This window comes from Nicotiana sylvestris, chromosome 2 (assembly GCF_000393655.2).
Source record: "Nicotiana sylvestris chromosome 2, ASM39365v2, whole genome shotgun sequence".
Lineage (NCBI taxonomy): Eukaryota > Viridiplantae > Streptophyta > Magnoliopsida > Solanales > Solanaceae > Nicotiana > Nicotiana sylvestris.
The window spans coordinates 44,318,740-44,330,866 of record NC_091058.1 but is presented as its reverse complement, the minus strand read 5'-3'; positions in this window follow the sequence as shown (position 1 = coordinate 44,330,866).

Below are 12,127 nucleotides of genomic sequence, written 5' to 3'. Positions count from 1 at the left end.
CTTGCAAAGATAAAAATGATGAGCAGGCCCAGGAAGCCTTTTGTAAGAATGTCAACTACTTGAGCATCACTGGAGACATGGGCCAAGCTAATCAGCCCATCACCAATTTTACTTATGACAAAATGACAGTTCAACTCTATATGTTTGGTCCGTTCATGAAAGACTGGATTGCGAGCAATATGCAAAGCTGTCTGGTTATCACAGTATAAAGAAACAGGAAAAGAAGAAGGAAGACCAAAATCAAACAATAATCTGGAGAGCCAAGTAACTTTAGCTGCAACTTTACTCATGGCCCTATATTTAGCTTCAGCAGAGGAAAGAGAGACCACAAGTTGTTTCTTAGATTTCCAACTCACCAAATAGTCTCCTAGAAAGACACAAAAACCAGTGATAGACCTTCTACTATCAGCACAAGAAGCCCAATCACTGTCACAATAGGCTCTTAATGCAAGGTCAGGAGAATGACTGAAGAATAACCCAAATTCAGAAGTCCCTTTCAAATAGCGCAAGAGATGTAAAGCAACCTGCATATGAGGAACATGAGGGGTTTGCAGGAACTGGCTAAGGTGCCGGATTGCAAAACTAATATCAGGCTGTGTGTGGGTTAAAAAATTTAACTTGCCCACTAAGCATCTATATTCTTCAGGCTTGGCAAAGGATCACCAACAGAAGCCGTCAGTTTCTCATTGATAGTAAGAGGACAAACAATAACTGAAGAGGCAGAAGAGTCAACTGACTCTAACAAGTCATGAATAAACTTCTTTTGATGAAGAAGAACTCCAGAATTACAGTAAAGAGCCTCAATTCCCAGAAAATAATTAAGAGAACTAAAGTCCTTAATTCTGAATTGTTCATGTAGAAGGCCCTTCAAAGATGAAATCTCAGATAGATCAGTGCCTGTAAGAATAATGTCATCCACATACACAGCTAAAATAACCAAGGAAGAACTAGAACCCCTAGTGAATTGGGAGTAGTCATTCAAAGAATGAGAATATCCTCTAGAGCAAAGAGCTTGAGACAATTTTGCATACCATTATCTGGAAGCCTGTCTCAAAATATAGAGGGATGTCACGACCCAAACCGATGGGCCGTGACAGGCACCCGGTACCTTACTTAATCGAGTACCAACATAACATATCTGTCATATCATAATATCATGGGTAAATAGCCTAGAAAGGTCGTCATGAGATAACAAAAATAAAATATAATGGAATACTAAATATTGGATGACCTGACATGACATGGAAACTTATACATGTGATATACGTGCCTATAAAACCAAAGTGATAACTCATACACTGAACATAGGCCGATAAGGCCATAAGATTTTCATATACATGACATATGTCTACAAGCCTCTAAGAGTACATAAAATCATAAAGGTCGGGACAGGGCCCCACCATATCAATCAATACATATCCAAAGCATACTGACCAAATAGGCAACTCCGGAGCAAGTGGAGTGCACCAACACCTCCGCTGAGCTGATAGCCTACTAGGAGGAATGTCAACCTATAAATTGGGACCTGCGCAGCGTCCCAGGCAAAAGGGACGTCAGTACAAATAAAGTACCGAGTATGTAAGGCATGAAGCATAAACAAGAATAGTAATATAAAGAGAGATAGAGGAGATACAACCTGTAACATCTGCGTGCCTCTGTGGGCTACTGACATGAAATGCATAATACATATATACATAAACTTTTAAAAACATACGCGTCTGTAGGAATCATCATCATCATCATATCGTACCCGACCTCAAAGAGGACTCGGTAAAAACGTACCCGGCCATCATAAGGCTCGGTAGAATCGTACCCGGCCACGTGGAGCTCGGTAAATCCAACTGATCAGTGGTTACACAATAGATGTCGTACCCGGCCTACTATAGTGCGGCTCGGTAGAGTAAAATAGATATTATATATAATGCATGCTAAACTCATGGAATCACGTTCTAAACCTTTTTGGAGTGACTTAAGGTCATTGCACCTTCGATTAACATTATGGACATCATACCATCAATATGAGCTTCTATAGGATTCAAGGATCATACATACTTGCTTAGAATAACTTTATAAGGAAAGAACAACATGGGCAACCTTAGTTTCTAGGAGTAGATCTGTTATGAAATAGCGTATTCATTTTACTTTAGATCATGCCAAACGAAAGAGGGAAGTGCCTTAACATACCTTAACCATGGTGAGTCCTTAATATCTCTCAAGCAACTCTTCAAACAACTCAACTCAATCTACCATTGCATAAGGAGATTCAAAATCAGTGTTGAATAAAGGCTAAGTTTGAAACTTAAACTTGTAGCTCATTTATATAAATTCGGGCAGCATCTCCCCTGTAACAAGAGCCTCCTCCAATACCATATACCAACAACAATTACCAAAGAAATCCATCAATACATAATTATCAATAACAAGACACCATAAATTAACAACAAGTCATAACTATTTTACGACGAGCGACAAGCTCCAATTGGAATTCGTATATCCCATATCATCCCTTATAGAATTTTTACTTTAAATTAATAGTATCATTAACATGATAATGAGGTCATTCATCAATAATTCCAGCCTTATACCATATATACATAACAAAGAAAATGATCCATGTGTGCACGTGATTTTTGTTTCACGAAAACTACTCCAAAAGAAATCGAAGATAAAACAAAATTCTCTTGGTGTGCAATTTTTAGGATTTATGTGACATTTTTGGATAATTATTTGTGTTTGTCCGTAAATGTTTATCTTGTTATAGTTAATTGAAAAATAAAATAAAAATACATGTTGCATGCATATCTAGGATTTAATTATGCCTTTAAGAATTAATTAAACCATTATTTGGTTCTAAAAGGAAATCATAAAAATATGCGTGTTATTCTATTTGTTGTCGTTGTGTGATTTTATTTTAAGGTTTTAATTTGTGTGTTAATTGTTGTAAGTGTTAATTAATATTTGTGTTAGTTTTATTTTGATTTTACAAATTAATTAGGAAGTGTGTTTAAATTGGAAAATTAAGGAAGGAAAAGGAAAAGAGTTGAAAAATATGAAGAAATTCGGACAGGTCCAGTTTTTAAAAGAGAAGTCAGGCCCAGTATCACACCCAACCCAGGCCCAACCGACCAGTCTCAGAATCCAACCAAACGACGCCATTTTTGCATCTCAAATCTGGGCCATTGATTTGTCTCAATCAAATGGTCCAGTTCAGCCCCGGCTAAGTTGAAACGACGCCGTTTTAGGCAAATTGATCTAAGCCGTTCATCTCGTTTAATCCTACGTTCCCCAACACGTCTTATGACCCGACCCATTCTCAATTGAGACCGACCCAGTCTCACAGCTGAGCCAAACGACGTCGTTCCTTTAATTGAATTGATCTCTCTTGATCGAACGGCCGAGATCAAACCACCCCACCCTTATATAAATTCAATTCCTAACCCAGCCCCCTAACCAAACACCCCCACTCGTCTTCCTATTCATCATCGTCTCTGAGACGATGCCCCCTCAAACCCTAGCCGCCCTAGTTCCCCTTCGCCTGAAACCCGGCGGCAACTACGCCGCCAGCCACCACCTTAACACCCCTGAATCACCTCGACCTCCTCTTTCCAACCATCACCATAACTCCCCTCGAATTAGGTCCCAACTCTTCGAATCTTAAATCGAAGGTTGGCCTGAAAACCCAACCGTCTCCGATGATCACCAAACTAACACCCTGTGACCTTCCAGCCACCCCCAACACAAATCCTCAAACCATTTGGCTCGAATCATCTCAGAGCTTCTCGAATCTTCATTTGAAGATTCGAGCCAAACATGAACTTACCCAGATCCGTTCCAAATTCATACAGGTGACCCCCAGGCCTCTCTCACCCCTAAACCACCATTGGTTCCCTTTGAATCTGGCTAGAAATACTCGAACCCCAAATCGAAACAAACAAAACCCTAGAAAATACCAAAACTGTTTTCTATCCGAATTTTAAGAGGTTTTGGGTGTTTAACTGACCTTAGTCGAAGTGTTCTCAGTTGAGAACACTCGATTAAGGTCCGTTTGACCTCAAAAGAAGTTCAAATCCGAGTCGATTCAAGTCCGTCTGTTCTTTGTTCTATATACAATATTTTTCCTTTTTCCTTTTTCTTTTATTTCTGTTTTTCTGATGTTTTAGGTGTCTGTTTATGTGTTTAGTATTGTTATATTTATTTTTCAGTTTTGTTGATTATTCTTTCCTTCTCCATCAGACCCTTTTATTTGGTCGAATTTATTTCTGTTCTTTGTTGTGTATAATTATAGGCTGCATAATCAATTCAAATAAGTTTTGTCGATTAGTCATTTTATTATAAACCTCTGTTCTTGTCAATACTGATTGAAATTGCCTGATTGTCTATTTTCAGGATGATTGTTATCAATTGTTATAGATAATCGGTTAATTAGTTCTCGTCGATTAATTCGTTCTTGTTTGTAAACCAATAAGCTCGTCAAATGTTTATTGTGTATGCTTGATCTGTGAACACTTAGCTTCAGGGCATTGTCAGTAGGCTGACAATGAACCTGCATTCATGTTCATATTGATTCAATGTTTCAATTTTAGTTTAAATGATTCTGTTGAGTTCTGTGTGTTGATTTAAATTCAGTTCAGTTTGTTTCAATGAGGATTCGACCTTAGTCATTTAGCTATCAATAAGTTTGGTTATAGTTGTTAGTCAGAATTAGTTTTAGATAACTGTTAGTTTGAACAGATTTTATAATTAAAAGTTTTAATACAGTTGAATAATTGTATTAAGAAGTCAGTAATATCAAAGGGTTTTCAAGGGTGATTTAGGAATGAAATAGTTAGGATTATACTTTATTGTTAGTGCTTTGTTAATGAGGGTATTAATTAATATACTAATGGGGAACAAAAGGGAATGAGGGTGCTGAAAATAAGGAAAAAAGCTTCCTTAGTGAGGTTTAAAGTAAAAAATCAGATTTTAGTGGAAAAATTCTGATTTGAATAAGGAAAAGAAAGGACAGGTTGTATAAGAAGGGTTGGGGACTGATTTTAAGAGAAAGAGAATAGGGAAAAAGATTCTGGAAAAAGAGAAAAAATTTCAGAAAGTAAAAATCAGAACTTTACATTAAAAGTTAGAGTGTTAAGGCTGAATTTTTTTTTTCATTAAGAATTTCAGGTTGCTTTTCTTGAGTGTTTGACAAATCAGGAACTACTGTTTCCTTGCATCTGTTTGTGTTGCTTTATGATATTATTTGGTTTGAATTTGGAATTTCCTGGGATTTCTGCTGTTTCTTCAAGCCCTGTTCTATTGAGTTGCTGGGTTATTCTCTTGTTTTCAAACTATTCCTGGGATTTCTGCTACTGTTATTTCTGGTTTCACGGGTTTTGCTGTGTTGTTGAATCTGCTGTGTTGCTGTGTGTGTGCTACTGTATTTTTGCTGATCTTCCTCTTCTTCTGCTTTCCAATACCAGGTACACAACTGATACACTGACTATTGTAAGATGAAAATATGGAAGCATGTACAATTATGAAAGAATGAAAGTTTGAAGTCTTAATATAGCTTTTCTTTTCTTTTCACTAATTGTAATTAGAACATGCCATGTACTATTCTTATGTAATTTGATTCCCCTTTGGTATAACTGAGCAGTTTTGTGTAGTAATGTAGTCAATGATATTTTGTTCATTTTAGTTTGGTTAACAGTTATTATGTGTTCAAATACATGTCAAATAAAATCAGGTCCAGTAGATCATTTTAATTACAATGGCAGTCTAGTTTCAACATCCAATGGTTTGAGGTTAGACCTAAAATTAGACCTCTAAGTTACCCCACTCCAATTGATTGATTCTTTAAAGCTTGGGTAATTTGTTTAACTAGATATCATCATTTTTACCTTTCAACATTACAAATTTGGAATATGTGTAGAATAGTTTAACTAGGCCTCAATATTGGAATAAAATGGCCCAGGTTCAGTTTAATACTACCTACGTTGGACCTGGGCCCATGCTTGGCAAACGGACTTTCCATATGCACCTTTATATTCTGCTTTAACAAAACTGCATCCGGAACTTAGCTATAACATGTAATTTAATTAGGACCTTTTTCTTCATATACTTTAGAGACAAACAACATAGTCATTATAGGACGACCTTTAAAATAAAAATGAGATGAGCCTCGCCAAATAAATTATAAATTGCGGGGCCCTCAATAAATATTGTACTAATTTTTAGACTTCGGGATGGGTCGTTTAGTGAATTTCACGGCCTTTTACCAAAAATAATAACCCAAAATAATAATGTGCTAGTCGCTTTAGGTGCGCCTTTTAATAATTTACTTTCTTAAACACGGGTGTGCATTGATGTGACCCAAATCCAAATCTCAACGAAGTCAAAAATGTGTCAACAACCACGGGTGCATTGATTGCGACGTGGCTCGAAACGCATTTTCACGACGTTGCAATTCTATTAAAAATAATAATAAAATCGGTTTAAAGTTGATAAAAGCACATAAATTACAATATGTATTAAAATCAGATATCTAGCCATTACAACAGTTTAAGCGACCGTGCTAGAACCACGGGATTCGGGGGTGCCTAACACCTTCCCTCGGGTCAACAGAATTCCTTACTTAGAATTTCTGGTTCACAGACTTCATTTGGAAAGTCGAATATTTTCCTCGATTCGGGATTCAATCGATGACTTAGGACACCATAAATCTCCCAAGTGGCGACTCTGAATTAAATAAACAAATCCCGTTTCGATTGTCCTTTAATTGGAAAAAACTCCCTTATACCCTTATGGGTAGGAAAAAGGAGGTGTGACTACTCTGGCGACTCTGCTGGGGATCATAACCCAGAATCTCTGGTTCAGGGTTTAGAATTCGAGCTTAGATAGATTGTTATAATTGGCTTTGTTTATTGTCTGATTTTACATGTTTGGGCTTAATGTGCTAAATGCTGCTTTTACCGCTTTGATATTATCTGAACTGTATATAAACTGCGCCGAAACCCTTCTCTTCTTACCTCCGGGGAGGAGCTTGCTGGTCGAGACTCCCTATTCTGTTAGTGTTAATACCTAAAATAAGAAAGAGGCCGGACAAGTTACAAAGCCGGACGATCCCGCGGGTCCCCGGTACGTAGCCCCCTCCTCGACTCGAATTGTCCGCTCGGGTACACAGTCTAGAACAAATACCCAGGTTATGAACCTAGTATAACTCAACTTCATGCCAGATCCCTAGTAGGAGCGTTTGTTTGCATCACGTGCATTGGACTTTGGAGGCTCAACACAGGGGTTGGGTCTGTCTAGGACAGATGTACCAAAAATAAAAATGACCATCCTGATGCATCTTACTTGCTCCTACTTGTGCACTTATTTGTTTCGGATTTGCATGCTGATCGGCTTTTGAGGAAAGAGAAATAGCAGTTAGGGTGTTAATTGATTATTTTAGAAAAACCAATGACCAAGTATAGTCGAAACCCTGCCAAAATTTTGAGAAAAAGAAAAAAAAAAGGGAAAATGTTTTAATAGTCTATTTTACTAAAAGCAAAGGAAAAATAGAAAAAAAAGAGAGTCTTTCATTTTTGGAAAATTGTTTGCTGAAAAAGAAAAAGAAAAGAGTCTTTGTTTTAGTTTGGAAAACATAGGTTGTTTTATTAATTGTTGAAAATGAAAGGAAAAAAGAGTCTTGTTTCTAATTATAGTTTATGAAATGCCAAAAATGAAAATGAAAGAGTCCTGTTTTTAAAATAGATCGGTTAATTTGCCCGAACTATGCCGGTTTGATTCTCACAGGATGTGAGATACGTAGGCAGCCCTCATCGGGTCCAACCTCCCCTTTTGAAAAAAATAGCAACAAAAAAAAAATGTGTGTCAAAATTTTAATTTTTTGTCATAAATAAGTCAGGTGATGCCGTTCTTGGCAAATATAGCCGAATGTTCCCGAAAGGGACGCCGGAAGGCTGACTTTGCATAAACGGCCACCTTAGGTCATTTTTTAGTTTTTCGGCCAATTAACCCATACAGCCTTAGAATCTTCGTCCCCGAGGCGCTGAAAGGCCGTGTTTGCAAATATCTGGTTTTCTATTTTTGAAAAGAAAAAAAAACAAGAAAAAGAGTCATAAATAAGTCGGTGGTGCTGTTTTTGCCAGAAATAGCCGAATGTTATCGAAAGGGACGCCGGAAGATTGACTTTACATTAACAGCCACAAGTAATCATTGTTTTAGGATTTTGGCCCGTTGGCCCACACAGCCTTAAAATCTTCGTCCCCGAGACGCTAAAAGGCCGTGTTTGGAATATCGGGTCTTCTATTTTGAAAAACAATAAAAAGAGTCATAAATAAGTCGGGTGATGTTGTTTTTATCAAAAATAGCCGAATGTTCCCGAAAGGGACGCCGGAAGGCTGACTTTATATAAACAGCCACCTTGGGTCATTTTTTAGGATTTTTGCCGGTTAGCTAACGCAGCCTTAAAATCTTTGTCCCCGAGACGTTGAAAGGCTATGTTTGCAACACCAGGTCTTTTATTTTAATTTTAAAAAAAAGAAGACAAAGAGTCAGCGGCCAGGTGAATACTGTTTGGATTTTTAGTTAAAATAAGCCAAGTCAACTTCGGCGGTGTCTTAAACCGTTCTTGCCGAGATAGCCTTAGAAGTATCTTTCAGTTTTCAAAAGGCTATTTTCATAAAAGAACGGACAAGTTTGTGAAATGTCATAAAATAATCTTCCCGACCCCAAAATTCATGTGAAATTGGGAAGGGGCCACATTTGCAAAAACAGCCGTTTGGTCAAAATCGGCATATAGGGGAAGGGATCTGTCATTTTATTTTGCTTGAGTTTGTATTTCTTTGGATTAGAGAATGTGGGCCGTTTGACTTTCGAGCCTGTTGTTCGTCTTTAAATAATTCAAAAAATATTTTATTGTTGTTTACCTTTTATATGTCCGAACTACGCAAGGTCTGATTCAAGCAGGGTCATGATACGTAGGCAATCTCCATAAGATTCGATCACAACAAAAGAAAAAAAATGATGAAAAAAAAATCAGAAAAAAAATCAGAAAAAATTGAAAAAAGGAAAAAGATGTTGTTAGTAATAAGAACCGACTGAGTCCATTCTAACATGTTTTGTTTTGAATTGTGAAGAAAGTTGAGTTGGTCGGTTTGTGGTAAGATGGAAACACAAGATCCAAGGAGAATGATAACTGACATCGAAGTTGTTACAAATGCTCAAGAGACTCAGGGTCAGAGGGTTCAACAAGAGTCTACTGTGCCGGAGAAAAATAGAATACTGAAACAACAAATGACCGAAGTGTGTCAAGCATGGGCTAGTGGGCAAGGACAGCCTTATCATGAGTCACAATTTGTGACACAACAAGAGCAGTACCACTCTCCTGAGTACCACTCGTACTCGTTTGATCTTCCTGCAAAGATTGAAGAGCCTGCCCGAAAGATGGTACAAGAAGAAATGACCTAAAGAGTGAAAAGCTTAGAACAATGGTTGAAAAACAGGCAAGGGTTGGCAGGTCAAAAGAGTGTTGCATTCAAAGATCTATGTATGTTCCCCGATGTCCACTTGCCGCCTGGTTTCAAGACTCCCAAATTTGAAAAGTACGATGGACATGGAGATCCCATAGCCCACCTGAAAAGGTATTGCAATCAACTGAGAGGTGCGGGAAGAAATGAAGAATTGTTGATGGCTTATTTTGTGGAAAGCCTTACGGGAGTAGCCTCCGAATGGTTTATGGATCAAGACACGTCTCGCTGGTATGTCTGGGACGACATGGCACAAGCATTTGTCAAACAGTTCCAATACAGCATCGACATTGCCCCAGACCGCATTTCCCTTTCAAACCTGAAGAAGAAACCAAGTGAAAGTTTCAGGGAATATGCCATTAAATGGAGAGAGCAAGCAGCTCGAGTTAAGCCACCCATGGATGACCACGAGCTAATAACTGTCTTCCTTCAAGCGCAAGAGCCAGATTACTTTCAGAACATGATGTCCGCAGTTGGCAAATCCTTCTCGGAAGCAATCAAAATGGGAGAAATAATAGAGAATGGTCTTAAGACAGGAAAAATTATAAGTCAAGCAGTTTTTAAAGCTGCAACTCACGCTGTCCGGGTTGAGTCTGATAATTTTTGCGACACAAATGAGAAGATTGAAGAAATCATGATGACATCAGGGTCAAGAAGAGGTCCCAGGAGAACATCTCGAAGGTATGAGCAGCCTCCTTAAGTTTTCTATGAATCCCCTGAGCAATATTATCCCCCTCAGAACCCACAGCACTCTATTGTTCCACCTCAGTATGTTGCCCGGCCACCAAAACACCCCAGAAGGCTAGCACGAGCGTCACAAAATCTCCAGAAGCCTCCACCTAACTTTCAGGTGCCCTATAACCCACATCCAAGCCAGAGGTATAAAGGGGAACGAAGGTTGAAAGATAATTTTAAACCAATATGAGAGTCTTATGAAAGCTTATTTGAGAGGTTAAATCATCACAACATGATTGCATCTATTCCTCCAAATGATGTGGACCCACGTGCAAGAAGCTTTGACCCTTCTAAAAGGTGTGAATACCATTTCAATGCCCAGGGGCACAATGTTGAAAGTTGTCGGGATTTGAAAAGAGAAATAGAAAGGATGATCCATGAAAATCTGATTGTGATCCAAGATGGTGACACCCAGAATATCGCGCAGAATCCTTTACCTGCACATCATGATGAACACTTTGTGGGGAAGATGCCTGATGACAGGGAGCACTCAAATCCTATTGGGAACTTGTTGACTGAGGTTGATGATATTGAAGTTGGTAATGGTCTTGGCAATATTGATGCGAAGCTCAGTGGCTAAGATGCCAGGTTTTATAAGTGGGAGGACGCTCCGTTCCTTGGTTAGCAAGAGAGAAACTTTTGGTGGCTTATTTTGTTGTCATTTCTGTTGTCCGGATTATTCTTAGGGTTGTAATCCGGATATTGTCTTATGTAAAACTTTCTTATCTTTCCATTTTGTCATAGCGGTTTGTTTAGTTTTGTCCAGGTTGTTTCGGGATTTTATTCTGGTTTGTTTTTGTTTGTTTTGTTATTCAAACCATTTCACCGGTAGTCTAATGCAAAATCCGGTCTTTTATTATTTCCAGTCATCTTCTTTGTTTAGTTCTTTTTATCCTTTTGTTTTGTCCTTGTTTAGCGCTGATTCTAGTGACATGACATGCGCACACAGTTTGGGCCTAATCTTAAAAGTTAATCATAAAATCATGGAGAGGTGATCAGAATATTTAAAGGAAATAAGGACGGTTTGAGATTATTTGGAGCTCGAGTCATGTGAAATTGGGGCAGGTAAAAACATAAAGAAAACCGTTAAAGGCAAGATTCGCCAAATTGACATGAGGGTCGTTCATGATAATAAGAGTGAGAGTGTTGCCCAACGGTGCTTTAGAGATGACAAATGAAAAAGAAAATGTGTGAATATAATTGTCAAGTCCAGCACCATCAGAAGAGGCTACAAATCTTTGTTTAATTGTGTTGTTTGCACTTGGCATGTCTTAAAGACTAAAATGACGAAGGCATTTTGTTCTGCTACCTAAACACTTTATCCTTCGTTACCCCTTTTGAGCCTTATTTATTTTCTTTCATACCCTTCATTCGGAATCAGTAGCAAAGGTTAGAAACACAAACATGGAAGAAAAAAGAAAAAAAAAGAAAGCAACAAAAACAACAAAAGAGAAAAAGAAAAGAAAGAAAAGAAAAAATGATAACAAAAACGAAAGAAAGTCAGAAGAAAACAAAGGAATTGGGAACTACGTTTGATCTGATTCCTCAAAGAGGATACGTAGGCGCCTCACGGCTCGGTCATAGTATGCATAGTGTAACATAGTATAACAAAAAATTAAAAAATCCCCAAGCAAGAAACTGGGGCAAGAGTTGCGCTTGTTGTAAGCAAATATGGTTCCGAAGGTTGTAATTTTGAACCCCAAATTGATTTGTTTTTGAGCCTTTAATACCCTTTCTTTCTAGCCTATCCAAAATCCCACATTACGGTCCAAAGAAAGACCTTCTGATCAGTCTTCAAAAGATGCTAAGTCAGACAAATGAGAGTCTTACCAGTGAACATAACACTCTGATCCACAGCAGGAAGGACTCTGATCCCCAACAGA